This window comes from Protopterus annectens, chromosome 4.part1 (assembly GCF_019279795.1).
Source record: "Protopterus annectens isolate FY-2018-M chromosome 4.part1, PAN1.0, whole genome shotgun sequence".
Taxonomy (NCBI): Eukaryota; Metazoa; Chordata; order Ceratodontiformes; family Protopteridae; genus Protopterus; species Protopterus annectens.
This window is the reverse complement of record NC_056734.1, coordinates 113,423,518-113,446,535: the sequence shown is the minus strand read 5'-3', so window position 1 is coordinate 113,446,535 and position 23,018 is coordinate 113,423,518. Positions and strand designations below refer to the sequence as shown.

Sequence of the window (23,018 nt, the reverse complement as noted above, 5' to 3'; positions counted from 1 at the left end):
GATGAATTAAGAGCGCACGAAAATATTAGGAGAATGAAGGGTGCAGAGAACTAAGAGAGGAGAAAGGTAGGAGATGACTGTAGAAAGAAAACATTTCAAAATATAACACAGGCTGATGCAAAAGAAGAAAGAGCTGATGGGTAAATAATGAAGCTAAGGGGGGGATGGAGGGAGTAATTACTGAGTAAGGCATCATATTTGAGCAATCGCTCAAAAGATATAGGGAAATGAAGTATGAGACATGGCGTCTATATCAGAAGACCAAATGGAAAAAATATCGAACGGCAAAACAGCGAAAAGATCGGACCTCAAAGTGCTATTTGGCAGATCGCAGTACAGTGAAGATTGGAATATTTGTCCTTTCCTCACTGTAGTGTGATCTCTGAGTTGGCATATATATTTAGCAGGGGGTGTGGGGGCACTGCCCCCCATAATAGCAAGTTCGAGGTCTGGTCTTTTCGCTGTTTTGCCATTCGATATTTTAATGCAGAGTTTAAGTTTTGTTTAGTTTCAGTTAAGTTTGGTTATCTGCTGTTGGGTCACAAGAGTAAGAAGAAAAAAACTTGTTTAAGAGGAAATTTTCAAGAATTGGGAGTTTAGAAGGTCAAGTAATGGATGCTAAGTGAAAAAAGGGTAAAGGAGTATTGGAGGGTCTAGCACATATATAGTATGTCATTAAGGTTATAGGATGTCATTAAGGATAGTATGTAAATCACCAGGGAGATAGAAGCAAAGTGTGGGATATAGTACAAGAACTTAAATCGAGCGATGTATGAGCTATAATGATGCAGGAGACCCATATATACCAAAAGGAGCATGAGGACATATTAAAAAGAGAATTTAAAGTAGGGTATATGCTAATGCAATAGGAGAGCGAAAGATGGGAGTGGGTGATCACATTAGTTAAAAGAAATTAGTAATTTTTCATCCTGAGGAATGGAGAATAGATGTGACAGGAAGATTTGTGTTAATAAAGGGCAAATGGGAGGGCAAAAGACTGATGCTAGGCAGTTTTTATTTTATTTATTTTTGACCGGGATAGTCTGACTGGATACATGTCCATTTTCAGCGGAGGCCTGGGGAGAAAAGCTCCAACATAGATACATTAGCAGAATGTTACATATAGTAAAATATTTGTGAGGAAAACAATTTTACAGACTTCTACAAACATCCTAGATATAGCTACAACAAATACAGAAATTCTATTATAGACTTTTACAAACATGCTAGCTTAAGATATGACAAATATAACTTATGAGTTTAGTTTCTATACATAGATCCTGTTGGGATTACAGGCCCCTTACCTCAGGTGAACATTTACAAAATGATTTAAAGGCGTCTTTTTATGGTCAGATTCAGTCAAACAAGTATAGAGTTAGATCAATTCCATAATTAAAAGGTTTAGCTTCGCTACTAGGGAGAGCCAGAAGAAATTTATACCCTGGTTTAAAGGAAAAGAGCTAATCAGGGCTGGAGCATGGACAAAGCCAATGTGACTTAAAATGAAGTTTTAGACTCTTCTTGAATTGGGCTAAGGAGGTAGTAAGAGTAAGGTTGGGAGGGAGGGAGTTTCATATTTTACCTATGACATTGGCAAACAGTGAATCACCCCCTGAATTATAGGACTTGATTGTTTGGACAAGCAGCCTATTTGATGAGCGAAGAAAGCCTAGATTGGTGTAAGGAATGATTATATTTTTCAGTGCAGGGGTGTTGTCAGGTTGTTTGAGAATTTTAAATGCTTCTATAAGTTGGTTTAGCTGGAAAAGGTTTGGCAGTTCTATCCAGCCAAGGTTTTTTTAGGTTAAGGCAGTGGTGTGTCCTATAGGGCATGCCAGTTGCAAATCTGACGATATGATTATAGCAACTAGAGAGTTTGTTAAGGTCAGATTTGTTAACGTTAGTAAGCACGGGAGAGGCATAAAGAAGGGTAGAGATAAGATGTGAGCGGGCAATGGTTGCTTTAGCTTGATCCAAATTTCTTGTTTACGGATTTAATGGTTTGGTTAATGTGCATGTCGAATCTAAGATTGTTGTCAGTGGTTGCTCCTAAATGTTTTATATAGGGGTCTGGGGAGATGATAGTGCCGTTGTTAGATTTTATGGTAAAGGATGCTGTAGAGGATTTACAGGTTGGGGAGAAGAGTAGTAGTTTGGTTTTGTTTGGGTTTAAGATCAGGTGACGATCAGAGAGCCAGTTTTCAACTATGGTAAATGTATGCTGGGTTGTTGATAGTAGGTTTATTGGAAAGGTGTCAGAACGTACTAGTGTAGAGTCATCTGCATATTGAATGCAGGTGGCATCTGGGATGGCTGTATGGAGGTCATTAATAAAGACTGAAAAGAGAAGAGGTCCTAATATGGAGCCTTGAGGAACTCCTATGGTATTAGGTAACAGACAGGAGAGTTTGTTCTGCCACAGCACTGCTTGTTGTCTACCAGTGAGGTAGGCATGAAACCAATGGAGAGCTTGGTTATCTAAGGATAAGGTTTTCAGAGTGTGGATGAGTAGCTGATAGTTAACCACATAGAAGGCTTTGGACAGGTCCAGAAAGAGGGCTGAAGATATTTTGTTGTTATTCCAGTTTTAGTTAATCACATTGGTAAAAGAGAGGAGGGCAGTAGATGTACTGTGGTGGGGTCTAAATCCATGTTGTGAGTTGGTCAGGAGTTTATTTTGGATGAGATAGTATAGGAGTTGTTTGTGCACACACTTCTCCATGATTTTGGCAAGTGGTGACAATATGGCTATCTTTCTAGAGTTAGATAGTTCTGTAGATATAAATAAAAAAGAAGTGCTCAGGAAAAGGGGAACAGATTATATGCCAATTTTGAATATTAAAGTTCAACCGGTTAATACGGGTGGCAACAATAGTAACAAAAAAACTGGAACATTTTTTGTTTTAAAGTACAACAACAGGGCACCTGAATTGTGTGCCAGTTTGAGAAACATGTGGAGGCACTTTTTAAGAGATGAAATTAAGGGAACCTTAGGTGTTGACCCTGTGATTCTTTATAGTAGGGAGGAGAATTTAAAGTGTATTTTGGAAAAAGAAGTTAAGCCTCACAATAAATCACGTATGAGTAAATGTGGGGCTTGCAAACTGTGTAGGTTTATTGGGGAAGGTTCTTACCTTTGTGTTTTTGATTACAAATATACTATTGCTTGCCCTGGGCACTGTAATTGTAATAGTAAAAACGTAGTTTATGTAGCCTCTTGCATGTCATGTGAAGCATTTTATGTTGGTATGACCACTCGAAGATTAAGAGATAGAATATCAGAGCATGTTAGATCTATTAGGAAGAAAGACATACACAATGCACTTTATTTTCATGCCACCACATGCTCCAATTTTAACAAGTTTTTTTTTTTTTGTAGTGGACCGTGTCTCTTCATTTGGGAGAGGTGATGTGGCTAATAGAGTTGCTGTTTTGGAAGCAGAATGGCAACTTAGATTAAATGCTTTGAGATACCCTGGTCTTAATGACTGTGTGTCTCTGAAACCTGTTTTAAAATTTAAATCAAATCAGATTTAAACAACTAGTAACATTTAAAAATGTGTATTTATATTTTTATTTATTATATTAGTATTTTCTTACTTTAATATTTTGTGTGTGTATTTTAAGAATTTTAGATAGAATAGTGAAACTATTTACAACTTAATTTAATATTAGGACCATTTGAAAAGTTAATTAGGATGTTCATTGGTTGCTATACTGTGATGTCAGCTTATTAACATAGGGCATTTACTATAAAGGTGTTTTAATTGTGATTGTAAAATGACTCTGAAGAAGCCAGTATTAACTGGTGAAAGCGCTTAGTCATTTTGTTCATTAAAGTCAGTATTGTTCTTTTCACCGCACTACCAGTGGTCGTCTTCAGTGGCTGTTTGCGTTTTTATTTTTATGGTTTTTACCCTAATTTGGGTGTTTCTGTTTTAGTTCTGTAGATGTGCTACCTTTATGGAGTGGTATAACTTAGGATATTTTCCAGATTGAGGGGATTGTGGCTTCTGTTATGGTTCGATTGATTAGGATCGAGATGGGGTATGCTATGGCATCTGCAGCTTTTTGCAGGTATCCAGCTGGGAGAAGGTCTGCTGAGAGGGTAGTTGGCTTTAGTTTCTAAAGGAAGGATCAGATGAAGGATGTGGAGACTGGTTGGAGGTTAAAGGAGAGTAGCGAGTTGGGTATAGGATCATTTACTGAAGAGCAAGTAGTAGTTAGTTGGTTGGCCAAGGACTGGATAGTCTCGGTAAAGAAACTATTGAAGGTATTTACCAATTCTTCTGAGCTTTTATGACAGAATGCTGCTGGGGTAGGAGTGGAGGATTGACCTGGGTGGAGAAGATCATTTATACCTACCCAAAACTTTTGAGGGTTAATTTGATGTTTCTGTTGTAGATGGCAGTAATAGTTTTTTTGTCAAGTATGATGGCTTTTAAAGTCACATTCCTTAGCTGCTGGAAATTAATATGATCTAGGGGGGCTTTAGTAGTATGCCACTTGGTCCTTGCTTTATTTCTGAGTATGATTTTATATTGGGAGTCTTTTGAAAGCCATGGGGCGATTTTTGTTTTAGTTCTGATTGACCGTTTCGGAGCATGGGAATCAAGTATGGTAAGGAATTTAGTATTAAAATATGCTACTGCCTCATCAAGGGGAAGGTGTTTTAGATCTGACCAATTACATGATTTGAGTTTGGTTTGGAAATTTGTGGGTTCAAAATTCCTCTTGCGTCTGACAGACCTACAGATGGGCAGTTGAGTGCTGAATGTCTTTTATGTAATTATGTATGTGATGAGATGGTCACTAAGGTCATTGGGGAGGGTCCCTGACATGTACATATGGGGATGACTATTGATAAGTATCCAGTCTAGGATACTCTCTTTTTGGCTAGGTTTATCTATTCTGGTGGAGGAAGATATGGTCTGTGAGAATCCATGGAGGTTAATATGGGTGGAGTAGGAGTCTGATGAACATGAGTTCCAGTCAATATTAACATCCCCCAGAACAATAGTTTCTTGAGGGTAGTTGGTAGATATCCAATTAAGAATGTCCTCCAGTGTGTCAGAGTTGTTGCCAGTGGGGATGTAAATACCAGTTATTTTTACACTTTTGTGTATATTAAGTTGTAGTTTGATAGACAGTATTTCAGCATTGGAGACTTGGGATGGTTGAATGGGGTCGACTGTGACATTGTGTGCTTTTATATAGCACAGCTACCCGACCTCCCTTTGTCTTACTGCAATCAGCCCTGAGTATATTATACCCAGGTGGCAAGATCTCATTATCTTTGGTTAATGGCTTTAGCCAGGTTTCTGTTAGACACAGTATGCCAGGGAGGTAGGTTGCTAATAGGGCATGCAATTTATGTACCTTGTTGTTTAGGCTTCTTATATTTAGGTGGCAAAACAGGAGGGAGTTAGAAGGCCTGAGTGTAGATGGTGGGCTAGTAGAGCTTGGGGCAGAGGATGGGCCTGGGTTAGGATGGATGTCTCCATCCTTAGTTATATTTGTACGTAAGTTAGCTAATAACTTCATGAGTTTATATAACAGCTTTTGGCAGTATTTGGATTTAGGGTGAACTTGTTTTGACTTATTAAGATAAAGGTTGCTTGGGATTGTTGTATTAGAGGAAGGATAGTAAGTAGGATGTTCTGCAATGAGTGGGGCTAAGGGGGTACTAGTTTGGTATTTAGGGTAGTGGAAGCCTGAGCATTGCTGGTCTCCATATCTGGTAAGGAGGTATGGTATAATTATAAGGGGTAGGATGAGATATAGGGTTTTGAGTTTTACCTTTAAAATAATGGGTGAGATGGTATTCATTGCCTTAGAGGCATATTAATGGTTAAATTGGTAAATAGTGGAAGGGGCAGGGGGAGGGTAAAATTCAGGCAGTGCCTTTGTATGGCTAGGATATGGAGGAGGTGTGGCTTTATTATTATAAATGTAGCACTACTGGGACAGGTGGGATATGGGGTCAGGGTGGGGCGCTGAGCGAGCCTGAGCGGAGCAGGGCTAAATCAACACCAAACTTTCCAAGGGCCAGTGAATAACAACGTAAGTGTTTAGTGGAACTTGTTATACTTCTGTGTAGTTCACTAGGCATGTAATTATTCCATCTCCTTACTGCTAAGGTAAACTGCTATATATGCTAGAGCTATCTAGGGGAGTTGTATTAATTAGTTAGGATTATGTGGTATACTGCCGTGCTTTGAACCCATTACGCTTGCTTTAAATTTTTTACTTTAGAGTATCTAAGTATTAACCTTGGCAGCCTTTAATATTTGTAGTGGCAGGGATGGATTAAGCTTGTCCATACACTCATAGAGAGTATAGTGACCTTCTGTATAGCAGTTATTGAAGGTTGTAGCCAAGTGGGGAGTTTAAAGATAGTACTTGAATAGAGATACAGCAATTAACACAAATGCTCACTTTAGAGAACTTCCATCTTGTTAAACACACTTAAACAATTATACAGTCAATTGCTTGCTTGATACAGTCTATGATACAGTCTATTATCTCTACATGAAATAAGAAACAAGTTAGTTCAGTAGCGACTACAATGTGAATTTAAATTAAAACTACTTCTATCAGACACGAGGATGCTACTTCCCAATGTTAAGCTAGTCAGCAGGGAAGTCTGTACCCCAATGCTGTGCCTTTTATAACTACTTATAGGTAACAGCATACAATGGTCGAGTAATATTAGGCACTCTAACAATAATGGCACAGAGATTGTTTCTATATTGCCCAACTGCTATAGGGTAATAAATAGCAATAATTTCTGTGTATCACAGCACAAAAACGACCGTAGTGGTTTTGCAACACTAAAGTCTTGTAACACGCTGATGCCAAGAGATGTACACAGGAATATGCACTTTTAACAGTTTAACACAGCTTAATTTTACGACCTTAACTCTAATGGAAGGAGCGTGAAAACATAATATTAGAAATTATAGCATTTAATGCAGGGTCTGGAACATAGTTACATCTGAAGAAGATGTAAGTGGCTGTCTGTGATGATGCAAGTTGCTATTAGAAGGTAGACTACAGAAAAATATCACAAAAGCTTTTGGGTTGCTTAAAGTTGGGGATATCCTGCAACAAAGTAAAGCATTCATCTGTAAATCAGGGCAATGTAGGATGTTGTCATGGTTGGATAGGCGACATATAACTAGAGAGTGTAAAGGGTATGATAATTTATCCCATATTGCTGTTGGATCATACCTAGCTAACATTAAATATTCAGGGATGCATATTAGTTCATAGACAATGGAAATTTAATTTGAATATGATAAAAAAAAATAACCTAATGAAAACGAGAACGCAAAAGTTGATAAGTAGAGTGGAGGAAAATCTTCAACATAAGCAAGTAGATAGATGATTGGGGAAGAGTTCAAAAAAGAGATGAAAGGAACTTGAAAGATGGAAAAGTAACATTGGTGGACATGGAAAGAAAAGCATAGCAATACATTGGGTAGAATCAGAGTGTTGCAAAAATGTGAGAGTGATCTAGATAAACAAGGGAAGGCTGAGCTCAAAGGACAGATCAAGATTTGGAGAGAGGATTTTGGAAAAAATTAGGGAGACAGGCAAGTGGCATTGAAAGCATTTTATGACATTAACTCTCAAAAGTATGAAAAAAGTATGGGGGGGGGTAGACTTAGGCAGCAATATGTAGAGATAGAAATATTTATAAGATGAGACATGAAAACTGGGTAAACTGTTATGGAACCAAGGGAAATTGAGAATATATTAAAGAATTATTGTACAGATGTATATAGGAAGAAAATTGAACCAGTGGTTTGGCTAGGCAGAGTAAATCATTCCGTAGAAGGGATTTAGTTACTGCAAATTCTGACAGCAGAAATATGTCATTAAGACCTTTCTCACTTTAGAAGATAGAGGATGGGATGGGCTCCATATTGAGCTGTGGAAGAATTAAAAGAAAAGATTGTGTTGCAGTGGATTAGATTGTTTAATGAGAATAGAGAAATGGGCAAGTTTTCTGACTCTGGTCATCTACGAATGATTTAGCACCCAGTTTCCCACGAACGTGCAGTGCACTGCTGGAGAGAGGTGTCCCCCTTCCATCAGTGCTCCGAACAGTGATGAGCAGTGCTCCTCCTCGACCTTGCGGCTGGCTATTCCTGGCAACCAGAGGTCCATGACGTTGCAGTATCATTACGTTTAGGCGGAATTCTGACTTACAGGCATTCAGTCATAATCCCAAAGATGGTAGCTTCCACCATTGGCTCCTTAGCCAAGCAGATACATCAAATGTCTGAACCTGCAGTTCCTCTTGTACTGAGCAGGATTGCTATTGCAATAACACATCATCAGTAGGGTAAAACTAACCTGTCTCATGACGTCCTTATGCATTCCTTTTACCATTCCTATTTCTTTCTAAAGTGGCCAATTTTCATTCTTTTTTATGCTAAGTTGTAGTCCTTAAACTCATCTCCACAACCCTAAAACCTCCATTTTGTATTTGTCAAAGTGGTAAAAGTAATTTGAGCTGTTTGCTGCTGTGATTGAACTTTGTCTCCTGTCATGAGCTATCAAAGAAGTAACAGGTAGTGAGAATACTGTTCTGTGTGATTGTCCCTGTTTGTCTTTTAAATAGTCATTGAAAAGCAAGAAATGGTAATTAAACTTGACTGACTAAAAGAAAGCAGGGTATATGTGAAAACACGTGGTAAAGTCAGTGCATTTACAGGAGCCTAGGGGCTATGATGTAATAATTTAAAGCCAAAGACTGCACTGTGGTCTACCTAGAGGTAGACTAAAAAATCAAGATGCCAGATCCCATGTGGACAGACACTGGAATTATATTTAAAAGTATAAAGAAAAGTATATAGAGTCCAAAAGTGGTTTTAAAATGTAGCATGCATCAAGATATGGTGAAATAAACATGTTTATTCAGTCTGTGGGTGCAGTTCTCCTTTAAGGAAATTAGATCCTTCAAAGACATTAGTGCACCATGTATAAGGATTGCACTCTTGATTGTAAAAATTTGAAGAACCAAGTAAAAAGGCATAATTAAAAAAAATGAACTTTCTTTCTTATTTCGTTGCCATTAGCGCATACAGCAGGCAATGATGAAACTCCCCTCATCTCCTGTTTAAATACCTCTGACAGCATACTGTACATAATTACTTTGCAATATAATGTGCAGTTTACATTAGGAAAGTGTTATACAAATAATATAAAAAAGCTGTTTTACGTAGTTATGTCTTCAGTCCACTCAGTGTCCTTCTAAACATTAGCAGCATAAAATGTGGGAAATGCTTTATAGTTATTCCACCAATTTTAACACAGTCACCAAACATCCCATCTTTTTCAGCCACTTCTTTTTACAGAACACAGCTCACGTAACTAAACTATATGTAATGGGATTGTTGCTTCACAAGTCTCTCACCTTGTTGCTTGTCTTCTTCCTGTGCATCTTGATCTCTCCACATTGGTCTGTGTCCAGCTTACTACTGAATCTTATAGTCAGATGCTGGACTTTTTTGTGACCCAAGCATTTTCCTTTGAAATAATGGAAAGGGTTTCGCTGGGAAAGTCTCTTTATTTCTGCAGATCTGATGTTATCCTAGTCACCATTCATAACGTATGAGTCTAGGATCCGACATCGGATCCAAGCCGACACACTTAGACAACAGCTTAGCTCAAGCTCCTCCCCTCCCATGATGCTGTGCTGCCCTCTAACCCCTCAGATCTCATTTGCCGTGCTAACAGACAGGCACAGATTGATCAGTGCCTTGGGAACTTGTAGCTCTTCAAGCAGTAAGTTAAAAATATTTTTGATATCTCCTCTTCTGAATCTTTCTGACAGTGTTCTGGTTATGTTCGATAGTTCTTTTCACCCCTCCCATCTTTACTTTTTTGGGCCCTTTGTTAGTGTGGTTCAAGTTCAGAATTTCTTTTGAGTGTTTGTTTTTGCCTTTTTGGGACTTTCTGAATCCAGGGTAACTGTATTTTCTGTAGGATGGATCTTTTGGCAGTCAGGACTTTTGCTTAGTTTTTCGGCCTCTCTTCTGCTTATCTCTAAGGGTTCTGGTTGTTTCTCTGTTTTGCTATATCAGAGAAACCCTCAGGTTTTAGGAGGTGCTCCTCATGCAGTTGGAAGATGCCAGTTTTGGACTTGCATGAAGAGTGCCTCTACTGTCTCGGCATCGGATCCAAGCATCTCTGATCTGAGGACCTCCACAGAGTCTATGCCCAGATCCAAGTCCTATGGTCCCAGGTGTTTGGATCCGAGAGTTTTAGAGCTGAATCCCGGATGCTAGGTCTCTGGATCGAGGCCTTCAGATCCGAGCTGGAGCAGAATTGTCACAGATCAGAAACCTTTGAATCTGAGGGACTCGAGAACCCTTCCTTCGGATCCTTCTGTTCCCTCAGATCAAATACGGTTGGATCTGAGACCCTTGTTGGATCCCATTGTTGTGGAGGATCTTCCCTTGGACCCTTCAGGAGGGGATCAACTATTTTTCCTCTCCACTTAGGATCCATTACCCAGACTATTGGAGAAGACCCTCGGGGTTACAACATGGGTCTCCAGCTAGGTCTCTGTTTCCTCTCGATCCTCCAGGAGTCTTCTCCCGTCCAACATGGACAGGATGATGCAGTCCTTTTTGAAAGCTCAAATCGAATTGGGGCTGTTGGCTTCCCTTGCCCACAGGACTATGGAACCTTCTCTTACTCCCCGTTTGTTTTCTCCTCATCTGACCACTCAAGGATTGGACTTAAGGGAGCTGGCGTGCAGCATGGAGGGAATGGGGTGTATGGGGCTCGTCTTTTCCCTACCCCATGTGAGTCTGTGGCCAGTTCTGCTCCCATTCCCCTGGGGAAGATGGGGCCAACGGTCCTGGTTGTCGCCTTGGAGTCTGTGGAGGGGGGTTGGGTCTGGGACTGTTCTTTGCCCCTTGGTACTTCAGCCCTCAACAGTTCCTGGCTGGCCTTTCTCAGAGGGTTGGAGGTGCCGGCGGGGTCCGCTCCCTCCTCTGTCATGGTGTTGTCTGTGGTAGAGGGAGAGAGGTCTTCGTCCAGTCCCTCCACTTTCCGGGTTGTGGAATGATCCTGCTCTGCTATCAGAGGGGCCTCCCCTGCTTGCCAAGCTTCATCCCAGCCTCAGATTTTGAGCGGACCCACTCATCCTGCTCCTGGTCAGCCTGTTCGACGTAGCCTCCAGGGGGGAGTTACTCCTATCGGGGTCTCTGCCTCTTCAGAATCTACCCCTGAGCCTCCCACAGAGGAAGTTCCTCAGAAGAGGACAAGTAAAAGGAGACATCTTGACTCCCCGATGGAGTCTCTTATGGAGGACATGGATATTGATGAAGGGGACGGGTCCCCAAGGTCACCACCAAATGATGTCTCCTTTGCAGATATCTGGAGATTAAGGGCAAGGATGGCTGGTCTGCCCAGCCCATGTCCTCTGAGGGAACCATGTTTCTGGAGGCTTCTGGTATAGGCCATCTACCTCTTGGGTGTCCCCCCTGCTGACCCCTTGACAAACGTCATTGCCAGCAGGGCTTGGTAGGAACCTGATACAATGGGGCCAGTGCCCAAGAGAGTGGACAGGTTCTTGAGTCCCTCATCTGACAAGGTTTTTGGTCCAAGGCAGTTCTGGTTGATGCTGTTGTGGTAGCTGCTGCCACCAAGAAAGAAGTGGCAGAGCAGAGTTTAACTATCAGGTTTTACCTCATATCATGCGTTCCGGCCCCAAAATCCGGACAACACCAAGAAAGGAGGAGGGGTGTCCATATTCTTAAGAGACCCTCACCTCCAGGTTGGTGGCAATGCACGATGCATCAGAGACCATCCAGGTGCAATTAACCGTAGGCAAGACTGCTCTGCAATTTGTAGCATGTTACAGGCCACCCTCTCAAACTCAGGAACCTCACACAGCTTTTCTGAAAACTCTAGAGGGGATAAATGTAACCCCAAACACCATCATACTAGGTGATTTCAACTATCCGAATATAGACTGGGATCACTACTCAAGCCCCAACACTCTAGCCCAAAGTTTCCTAGAGTTCATAAACTCAAATGCCATGGAACAACTAGTCACCATACCCACAAGAGGCGAAAACATACTAGATCTCATCATCACGAACATGGGGTCACAATGTTCAACACCGGAGGTATACCCCTCATTGGTGAGGTCAGATCATAAACTAATCTCACTGGAAGTCCACATCCCGCCCCCACCCCAGATAAAAAAGACCACAGTGAAGAACTTCTCTAAAGCCGACTTCACACTTCTTAGGACTAGTGTGGTCTCTTTCAAGGCCCCCGAACCAGCGGAAACCATCACTAAAGCCGCTGAATCACATATAAATGCCTTCTACCAGCACCTCCAGGACTGCATGGATCAGGCAATCCCAAACAAAACAAAGACTCTTTGTACCAAAGGCAAGCGTCCAGTCTGGTGGACCCCAGCCATAAACAAGCTCTACAACAAAAGGAGAAAGCTACTACAAGATAGAGCAAAATCCCTAAAAGGGAAGACACCCTTGATCATTATAAGTAAAAAACTAAGAGCTCTCATAAAATCATCCAAGGCAAATTTTGAAAGAAAAATCGCCAAGGACTCAAAAGACAATCACAAGGCCTTTTTTAGTTATGTTAGAAACCTGGGAGGAAACTCCCAGATATGCTCAGAACTAGTTCAAAATGATGTAAAGATCACTGAACCTACAGACATTGCCAACATACTGGCTGACAGGTTCAGTGCAAATTTCTCCCCCCCCAAAAGGAGAAATATCTATACCAGAGGATTGTAGCATCCCAAACATCTCAAATGCTCAGGTGAGAACAGCTCTCTCCAAGGCGAAAAACACAGCATCCATGGGACCAGATGGTGTCCTTGGTTGTGTGCTCCACGAACTCATTGAGGAATTAAACCCGCAATTAGGGCAGCTGTTTAATCTTAGCCTCACCTCAGGATACATACCCAAGGAGTGGCGTACGGCAACTGTGGTCCCACTACATAAAGGCGGTACCTCCACCGATCCTGGAAACTACCGTCCCATCAGCTTGACAAGCCTGGTCTGCAAAGCTATGGAGAGGATCATAATGGAACTCATAAATAAAGACATAGGAGACCTGCAGACATTGGATCAAACCCAATTTGGCTTTGTCAAGGGCAGATCATGCCTCTTAAACTTGGTTGACTTTTTCGAAACAGTCACCAAGGTCATTGATGAGGGCAAGGCAGTCCACACAGCCTACCTTGACCTGGCAAAGGCATTCGACACAATACCCCACTCATGCATCATAGAAAAACTCACCAGCTTAAATGTAAACCCATACGTCACAAGATGGGTTGCAAACTGGCTAAGTGACAGAACCCACAGGGTCAGAGTTGCTGGTGCCATGTCTGATTCCAAGCCTGTCACAAGCGGTGTCCCACAGGGCTCGGTCCTGGGCCCACTCTTGTTCGGCATCTACTTTTCAGAAGTACAGGCAAGCACAGGAGGATTATGGCTGACAAAGTTTGCAGATGACTGCAAACTGGGCACCATAGTTGAAAACACATCAAACACAGATATCCTTCAGAAGGGTCTCATAGAAACGGATAACTGGTGCCAAAGCCATGGCCTAAAGTTAAACGCTAAAAAATGCATAGTCATACCCTTCGGGAAAAACAAGGTTACCCCCAGCTACCATATAGGTGGCAATCCACTAAGCACAGAAGAGGTTATCAGGGATCTGGGGACCCAGGTTGACAGTAACCTTTCATTTGACACCCACGTTGCCAAAGTAGTTAGGAAGACCTTCTACATTGCCCACCTGATCACGAAGGGATTCACATCTAGGTCAAGGGAGGTCATCATTCCCCTGTACTCATCACTCATCAGACCGATGATTGAGTATAACGCCCCATTTGGAATGTATCTGACCCGACACCTGCAGCAATTGGAAAGGCCCCAAAAGTTCCTCACCAAAAGGATAAAGGGTCTCAAAAATATGTCCTATGCTGCCCGACTGAAGGAGCGCCAGCTCTACTCAGTCGCTTACCACCTGCTCAGAGGTGACCTGTGCCTGACATACAAGGCCATGTCCAACCCGGAATTAATGAACATGCTTCACCTCAAAAAATCTAAATCCATCCGATCTACAAGAGCACGAGACTTGAACCCTGACACGGTCATAAATAGGACGTGCTGGAGGGACAGATTCATCACCCAGAGACTCCCTATGCTGTGGAACAAAATCCCGGTACATGTGAGGCAGAGCACCTCGCTGGCTTTGTTCAAGAGAAATCTTGACCAATGGATGGGAGGTCGCAGGTATACCCCAGGGATCACCTCAGTGTCACTGCTTGACAGAGGCACAGCTAAATAATAGGCATAGTATCCTTCAAACTAAAGGATTGGCGAAAGTCACAAAACTCTGGGCTAGGCTTATAAATGCCCTAGGGCAGATAGCCTAGTATGAACCTATGTACTGTCCATCCTCCCAATCAAGAATTTAGAGATTCGGAAAGCAGGTGTTTGCATCGGCATCTTTTAGCCTTAAATTACCTAACGCATTTCACCCATCTTCAGAGGGATTTGATAAAGAAGCGTACCAATTCCCTCACGGAGTCTATGCCTGCGGTGGACTTTAAGGCCATTTCTCCCAAGCTGGCTATTGTCATGTCCATTGCTAACTCATCAGTGAGGTTGATATCCAATGCCGCAGAAGATACCTTGCGGTCAATGGGTGCAGGCATTGCCATAAGGGGTCATGCCTGGCTCTGTTTATGGAGGTTTGTAGAGTCCTTTAAAACGTCGTTCACCAGTGCTCCCTGTGATGGTTCAACCCTCTTTGGACCTAGTGCTAAGGAAACTTTGACCTGCAGTGAGCAAGAAGGGAAGATGCTGTTGGCTGTAGGGATCAAATTCTCTACCCTCCCCCCCAGAGGTTCTTTTCCAAGACCTAATGTGGGAGCATGAAGATGTGGCTCCACAAGTCGCAGTCTTCCATTCAGGAGGCTCAAGAGGATTCCTCTTTCAGGGGATGGGAAGAAGTTTCAGTGGTCGATGCCATCCTCAGGGCAGAGGAGGCCTGCAAAACCAGGGCTCTAGGGAGCCCTTCTCCAAGAAGCCCTTTCAGCGTCCCTGAGGCATTGCCAGACTGTACCTCCCTGGAGATAGTCAGGGGCCACTTATCTTTGTACTCTTCAGCCTGGGCAAAAATAACGACCGACCAGTGGGTGCAAAAATTATATCCAGGGGCTACTGTATTCCCTTTTCTGAACCACCGCCAGAAAGATCCCTCCCCAGTGTGCCACCCAGTCAGAGAGAGTTAGCCTGTATAGAGCTGACCAACCTCCTTTTAAAAAGAGCCATCCAAAAGATCCTCACAGGACAGAGAGAATCTGGAACGTACTCCCATTTCTTTTTGGTACCCAAGAAAATAGAGGATCTGTGTCCAATTCTGGACCTCAGTCAGTTAAGTCTGTCAGTAAGTCAAAGTTTCAGATGGTCATTGTGCAGTCTATGGTACCCTTCTGCACAACAACGACTGGATGTGTTCTGTCAATCTCTAGGACGCATATTATTATATCAAAACAGACAGGTAGTCCAGGAGATTTCTCCGCTTTCACATAGGAGCCAGTCACTTTCTATGCAGAGCCCTGCTCTTTGGGATCACCACAGCCACGCCGGTGTTCACCAAGTGTATGGCAGTGGTGGCAGCTCATCTCAGGCTGCAGGGATTCCAGGTGTTTCCCTACCTCGACTATTAGCTCCTCACAGCTCCCACAGAGCATGAACTGGTGGAGACCACTCAGTTTCTTCTTTGTTTCTTTCTTCAGCTGGGTATAACAGTGAACATTGTTAAGTCCTCCTTGTCCCCATCTCAACAGCTGGAGTTCATCTGCACTCAATTAGAATCTACTTCAGAGATTGCAGCTCTTCTCCTTCAATATGTACTTCTTATTCAGGCTCAGGTTCAACCTCTTCTGTCCTCCAACACCTGTAATTCTAAGGGCTTTAGGTTCAATGGCAGCCGCCATTTATCTGGTTCCATTGACCAGGTATTACATGATTGTTCTGCAGGGGACCCTGCCAGTCAGTGGTCAGCTCTTTCTCATCCCCCGTCTGCACCTATAAGGCTTACTCCAATTTGCTGACAACATCTGTCGTGATGGATTCACTCCCCAGACCTCCTGGTGTGCAGGTCACCCCCCCATGCCCATGGCCAAGTTCACCAAGGATGCTTCCCTTCTAGGGTGGGGTGGGGGGGCATTTTCAGGTGAAGACTGTACAAGGGACGTGGTCCGAGTCAGAGATCAAAATGGACATCAACGTTCTGGAGATGAGAGCAGTTCTTCTATTGTTGCAAGCCTTTCAGGACTGCAGTTTCAGTTCACACAGACAAACATGGATGTTGTGTGGTACATAAACAAGGAAGGGGGCACATGTTCCTATCTGCTTTGTCACAAGGCCATGAGGGTTTGTGAGTGGGTGATGTCCTTGGGGCACTTTCTCCTTCCAAAGCACATTCTTGGAGCATCCAATGTGCTGGTGGGCAAGCTGAGCAGGGCTATTCTGACCCCTCACGAGTGGTCCCTGAACCCGGTTATGCTGAAGCAGATTTTCCGACAGTGGGGCCAGCAGAGCTGCGATCTGTTTGCTTTCCCTCTTAACCACAAATGCAGCAATTACTTCTCTCTGATCCCCCCCAGAGGGAGATTCCCCCAGGGATGCTCTGATGCACGATTGCCCTCGAGACTTCTTTATGCCTTTCCATCATTACCATTGATTCCCAGAGTTCTTCAGAAAGCAAGACACCTCAGGATACAGTTAATCCTCATTCCCCCCCTTTTGGCCTTGGCAGGTGTGGTTCCCTCTCCTAGGGTCTCATCTGAAGCACCACCCCCATGGGTGCTCGATCCGGCGTCAAATCTGATCTCCTATCCGTTGCTCTGTCTGCTTCCAAATCTGCAGACCCTCTGTCTAACAGGTTGGTTTGTCCAACTCCAGTGATTCTTTCTAAGTCCAGGCTTTCATCCCCTTTGAAGGACATTATACTTGCTTCTCAAAAATTGTCTACTAAGAAAGTCTACAGAAGCAAATGGAAGAGGTTCTTTATCTGGACTAAAGTTCGAAATTTGGATCTATTTTTGGCTCCTATTTCTGACATCCTTCTTTTCCTGGATTCCCTTTTTCAAGAGGGTGCTAGTTTTTCTATGATCAAAGTCCAACTGGCAGCAGTTTCCAATTTTCATCTCAATAACAAGCCTACCTTTTCATCTTGCCTCTGCAAGGCTTTTTGAAATGTGTGTTTTTGTTGCATCCTCCAGTCAAGGATCCTGCTCCATGGTGGGATCTTACTGTGATACTGCAATCTCTGACTAGGCCCGCTTTTGAACCAGCTGCATCCTGTGATCTTAAATTTCTTTCTTGGAAGACTGCCCTTCTGGTGGCGATAACCTCAGAGAAAAGAGTTTCAGAATTGCAGGCTCCAACCTCCTTTCTTGGTATTCCATAAAGATAGAGTGACCTTGAAGCCCAAGCCTTTCTTTTTGCCTTAAGTTGCCACTGAAACTAACTTCAGTCAATCTATACACCTTCCGATGTTCTTTCCTAATTATGCTAATAAGGGTGATACATTTTGCATACTTTAGATGTTCATCAACAGCTTTGTTTTTATCTGCACAGAACTAGGTCTTTCCACCTCTCAAACCAATTGTTCGTGGCTATTTCTCTCTCCAGGAAAGGCCAGGCTGTTTCAAAAATCACCATATCCCATTGGATTTCACAGTGTTAGGGTTCATTCTGCCAGGTCAGTGGCTACTTCAGCAGCCTTTTCAGGCCATCTATCCTGGGATAACATCTATGCAGCAGCAACTTGGTCTCCCCCTCATACCTTCATTTCTCATTACAAACTGGATCTAATTTCTAGAGGAAGTGCTTCCTTTGGCTCCACTGCCCTTCGGCATGTCCTTCCATGAGGCCGCCCAAGAATGTTGGGTAGATGGGGACTCTGACCCATACGTGATGAATGGTGACTAGGATAACATCAGATTATCAGTTCTGTGCTCACCATAACATGATATCTGTGTTATCCATAGTCACCATTCAGCATGATCCCACCCTCCTTCCCCCTTCCTGAGGGAGTGGCAGGATTTGGAGGATCTTTGCTGGTGGCAGATTTTATTAGTCTGTCTTCTTTCTCCAGGGCAAACTCGATCTGAGAGGTTAGCGGGCAGCAGAGCATCATGGGAGGGGAGGAACTTGAGCTAAGCTGTTGTCTAAGTGCACTGGCTCGGATCCTAGACCCATATGTTTTGAATCGTGACTACGGATAACACAGATACCAAGTTATGGTGAGTACATAACTGATATTTTATCAACTAATCTGAATAGCTACTTAAAGCTTCTTTTCTTCCTACTTTTTGTCATTTTTATTTCTCCAGTATCCCTTTACACACATTTGAGTGCATTTGATTTCTTTGTTTTCCTCTAAATTATTGGAAGACATCTCCTAAACTAAAGCAGAAACTTGAACTGCTTTCTGTTGAATAGCTGTTGGTTCTTTCTGCTCATAACTTTTCTCTTAACGTCTTCCAAATTTCTTCTTCTTCTCTTCTCTCATCTAAGCAATCTAGTTACTAGCCAGTAAGTGAATTTTATCCAAATTGTTAACCTTAACTGGATTTTTAAACAATTTCTCAGTGTTTATAGTGGGAGAGCTATAATCAACCTGTTGCCAGTCTGCAGCCATCTTAAAAGTTCTTGGCAGCTGGTAGTCTTGTCCCATATATAGTAGGATCAATAAGCCTGTTGTGGTCTTTTATTGGTGTGTATACTGGGTTTCTTATTCAGTGGGTTTCGGCAGTAGGGCACAGAGGTGTAAAGTGGTTTAAATTTTAAATTGTTGATGTTCCTGGTGTAAGGGCAACCAGACTAATTGGGGAAGTCCCACAAAGAACACCCAGTCAGAGACAGCTAGGAATCTGCATCCCTCTGCTTATTCTCTCCCTAGGCTCAAAACAGTATAATTTATCCCAGGCTGACTGCTGAGAGGTAAGTCACAGGCTTTTCATCAGATGGTAGGTGTTAGAAAGACTAGAGGCAAACTAGACCCAAGATGGAATTAATAATAATGACCTGAGAGCACTTCAAAGTGGACTTATGGTACCATTTCATCTGTTATTTAGTAGGTCATTTATGTATGAAGTGATTCCTCAATATTGGAGACATGTAGTTGTTAAACCCATTTTTAAGGGACGGAAAAATATGACAAACCCACAGTCATATAGACTCGTAAGTCTACCATATTGTGAAAAAATAGTGAGGAAGCTTATTTTGGGTAAATTGCTGTCGTAATTGGATAGGTTGGGACTTGACATCATATATCAGCAAGCATATGTTGAAAATAGATCTGCAATAACCAAAAACATCATGTTGTATAATAATATAACATTAAGTGAAAAAGTATGCTGTGATGTAATTGCTATTGACATATCTTCAGTCTTTGGGGTCATATTCAAAATACTGATCAATAAATTAGAACAACTAAGTATTAATGTAACCTTGATAAGATGGATAGATGCTTAGTTTGCTTATAGGACACGGCATGTGTTGTACAGCAGTTGGACAGGTGAAATTTTAAGTTATACGCAGGGTGTTCTGTAGAGCTCTCTATCCTCTGTCCATACTTGTTTAGATTGTATCTTTCTGATCTATCTTTTTTATATGAGGTGTTCTATAATCTGTATGCAGATGACTTGAAACTAGGAAAACTGATTGCATCTGTTACAGATGAATCATGTCTGCAAAAGAACTAAATCAAACTGATCACCTGGGCAGAGGAGAAAAATATGCTGATAAAAACGGTAACAACTAAGCATATGATATTTGGCAACATAGATGGAAGGGTTAATATTTAATATAGCACACAATGATTGAAGCTGTTGATTTGTTTAAGGACCTGGCTTTTTGGTAAACCCAAATTTGACAAACCAGTAACCCAAATGAAGACTTGAAACAAAAACTGATGGCAGCCACGAATCACCAAACTTGCTATAAGCACTCAAAAAAGTGAAATCAAAGTGTGCAAAAGCACAACTTTATTTAGCGCTTTCATCAGAATATAACAAAGACTTCTTCAGAATACTAGAATCAATAACCACATAAAATTAAATACTCTCATTCAAACAGTCGTGATAAAATAGTCCAATAAAAACCCAAATGATACATTTTAAAAACACAAGGTGAATTCTCTTAAAGACATAAAACAAGAAATGATGTGTCTTAAAACCACTGCATATTAAATAACAGAAAGAAAGCTGAAACCAACATTCATTGTGCCTTCCTTTACTAAAATGGTGATAGTAACTACACTCTATATGAGCACAGTTTTAAAAAAACTGTCTAAAGAGATACCGTCATTTAACCCAGGTACACATAAGGTATTCAACCTAATCTGCCAACATAACTCTTTGAAATTTAACAAGTCTTCCCAAGGTCCTCCTGTAGGGTCCTGTGGGTCTTTTTCAATAACCATGAATTTAAAACAATGTGAAGGATTATTCTCAATATGCCTATATTATGCACTGTTAAATTTCTAACAAACATCTTTAAGTCTAAAATAACGTCTACTAAATCGGAGCATCTTGAAGGCACAAAATTTAGGCCCTTACATAACAAATTCGCAATTTTTTCATCAAACAGATGAGTAGTAAAATTAAAAACAGTAAAGTCATCTTTGGAGTTGGTAATTTCCGTAACATGCTCACACTGAAAATAATGTACATCATTAAGTTCTTCTGACAACACAACTGGTGCATCAGAAGTTTCAAATTGCAGACTTCGGAAATCGTCGTGAAAATCAAATGTACTAGTTGATTTTGTAGAAGTTATTTCCAGTACTACTGTTGTCTGTTGTAAAAGGGCAGCTGATTCTGATACCCCCGCCCTTGTCGATAGCTCGATGGCTTGTAATTTGCTTGCTGCGCTTGGTTCCATATTCTTGAGGATCTCCTTGGAATGCCCTGCCCCAAAGGGGCTTGTTGATCACGTGAAACATCAGAAGTGACTTCCTACTCATTCATATTATTGCAGTCAAAACCTGGATTGACTGAAGTCTGTGCTGGCTTGGGATAAGCCAAACTAGACGCATATGCATTAATGTCCCTTAGCAGCTTTTTCTCCTTATGATTTTGTATATCCCTAGTAATTTTATCAGTGTTATCAAACACATTGTTATACTTAGACACATTGTGCTCAAAAAGTAAATCATTACATATTGTTTTGTCTGTCAGACAACTCTTTCTGCAAACTTTCTATGCTGTTATGATTGTGCTTCATTAAAATATCGAGCAATTCCATACCTTGTCTATCAAACAGCGCAGTAAGTTCTAGATAAAGTGGTGAGTTGTATACAAGTCCTGTGGGGAACTTCCAATGCCGAAGACCTTTCGGCACCACTTAGTTTTTAATACATTCTAGAAAATAGGCATTTTCTAACTATAACTTTCTTTCTTTAAGTAATTTTGTTTTAAACATATTCAAAGATTGCTGAAATGTAGGAGTACCATGATTATTATTTCTTCCACCCATCAACTAAAAATATTTTTTTAGCCAATCTGTTAAATTCTGCCTCACCAGTGAGCCATTGTTGTTACCTTGTAAATTAGTAGTGTTCAGACGCGAGTCAGACAAATTAGGACTTAACCGAACACTTTCAGTTCTGCTTCCACTAGGATTCTCTTTAGACATTTCTTGTATCAGTTGAGTTAACAATCCCATATTCTCCACTGGGTCATTCCCCAGAGTGATAGTGCGCAAGGAGGTGTCCATGTCTAAAATCAGCGTACACTCACAACTCGACAAACCAGTAACCCAAACGAAGACTTGAAACAAAAACTGATGGCAGCCACGAATCACCAAACTTTCTTTGAGAGCTCAAAAAAGTGAAATCTAAGTGTGCAAAAACACAACTTTAGCGCTTTTGTCAGAATATAACAAAGACTTCCTCAGAATACTAGAATCAATAACCACATAAATCTTAAATACTCTCATTCAAACAGTCATGTGATGAAATAGTCCAATAAAATCCCAACTGATACATTTTAAAAACACAAGGTGAATTCTCTTGGACATAAAACAAGAAATGATGTGTCTTAAAACTACTACATATTAAATAACAGAAAGAAAGCTGAAACCAACATTCATTGTGCCTTCCTTTACTAAAATGGTGATAGTAACTACACTCTAAATGAGTGCAGTTTTAAAAAACTGGCTAAAGAGATACCGTCATTTAACCCAGGTACACATAAGGTATTCAACCTAATCTGCCAACATAACTCTTTGAAATTTAACAAGTCTTTCCAAGGTCCTCCTCTAGGGTCCTGTGGGACTTTTTCAATAACCACGAATTTAAAACAATGTGAAGGATTATTCTTAATATGCCTATTTAATGCACTGTTTTTGTTTTTATTTTTGATGTCTCTAGCATGGTTGTACATCCGTTCTTTAAGTTTTCTCTTAGTCTTGCCAATATAAAAACCAGAATAAGACTCACATAAAGCTGCATAAACAACACCCACAGTGTCGCAAGTGAATTTTCCTCCCATTTTGATGTAATTATTATTTATTTTGAACTTATTTACCAGTTTAATAAGTGAACATTGAGAACAAAATCCACATTTTTTTCATTCCTATAGCCTTTTCTTTTTTGGTATTTTGTCCTTTCTTTGTCAGAAGAACTTAATAATACACATAATTTTCAGTGTGAGCATGTTACGGAAATTGCCAACTCCAAAGGTGACTTTACTGTTTTTAATTTTACTGCTTATCTTTTTGATGAAAAAATTGCTAATTTTTTATGCAAGGGCCTACATTTTTGTGCCTTCAAGATGCTCTGATTTAGTAGACATTATTTTAGACTTAAAGATGTTTGTTAGAAATTTTAATTTTCGTTTAATGTTTAGCAACAATGTGACTAAAGATGGTAACTATTTTTTATACAAAAAAAGTCTTTTTAACCCTCCCTTGATACATTGT

The 23,018-nt window shown here is 41.2% G+C and overlaps 1 protein-coding gene across 1 annotated transcript in view; it reads left to right on the top strand.

Annotated features, from left to right (window-relative positions):
* LARS2 (leucyl-tRNA synthetase 2, mitochondrial) overlaps positions 1-23,018 on the top strand; it is a 1,850,943-nt gene that overhangs the window by 48,668 nt on the left and 1,779,257 nt on the right. The window lies entirely within an intron of this gene.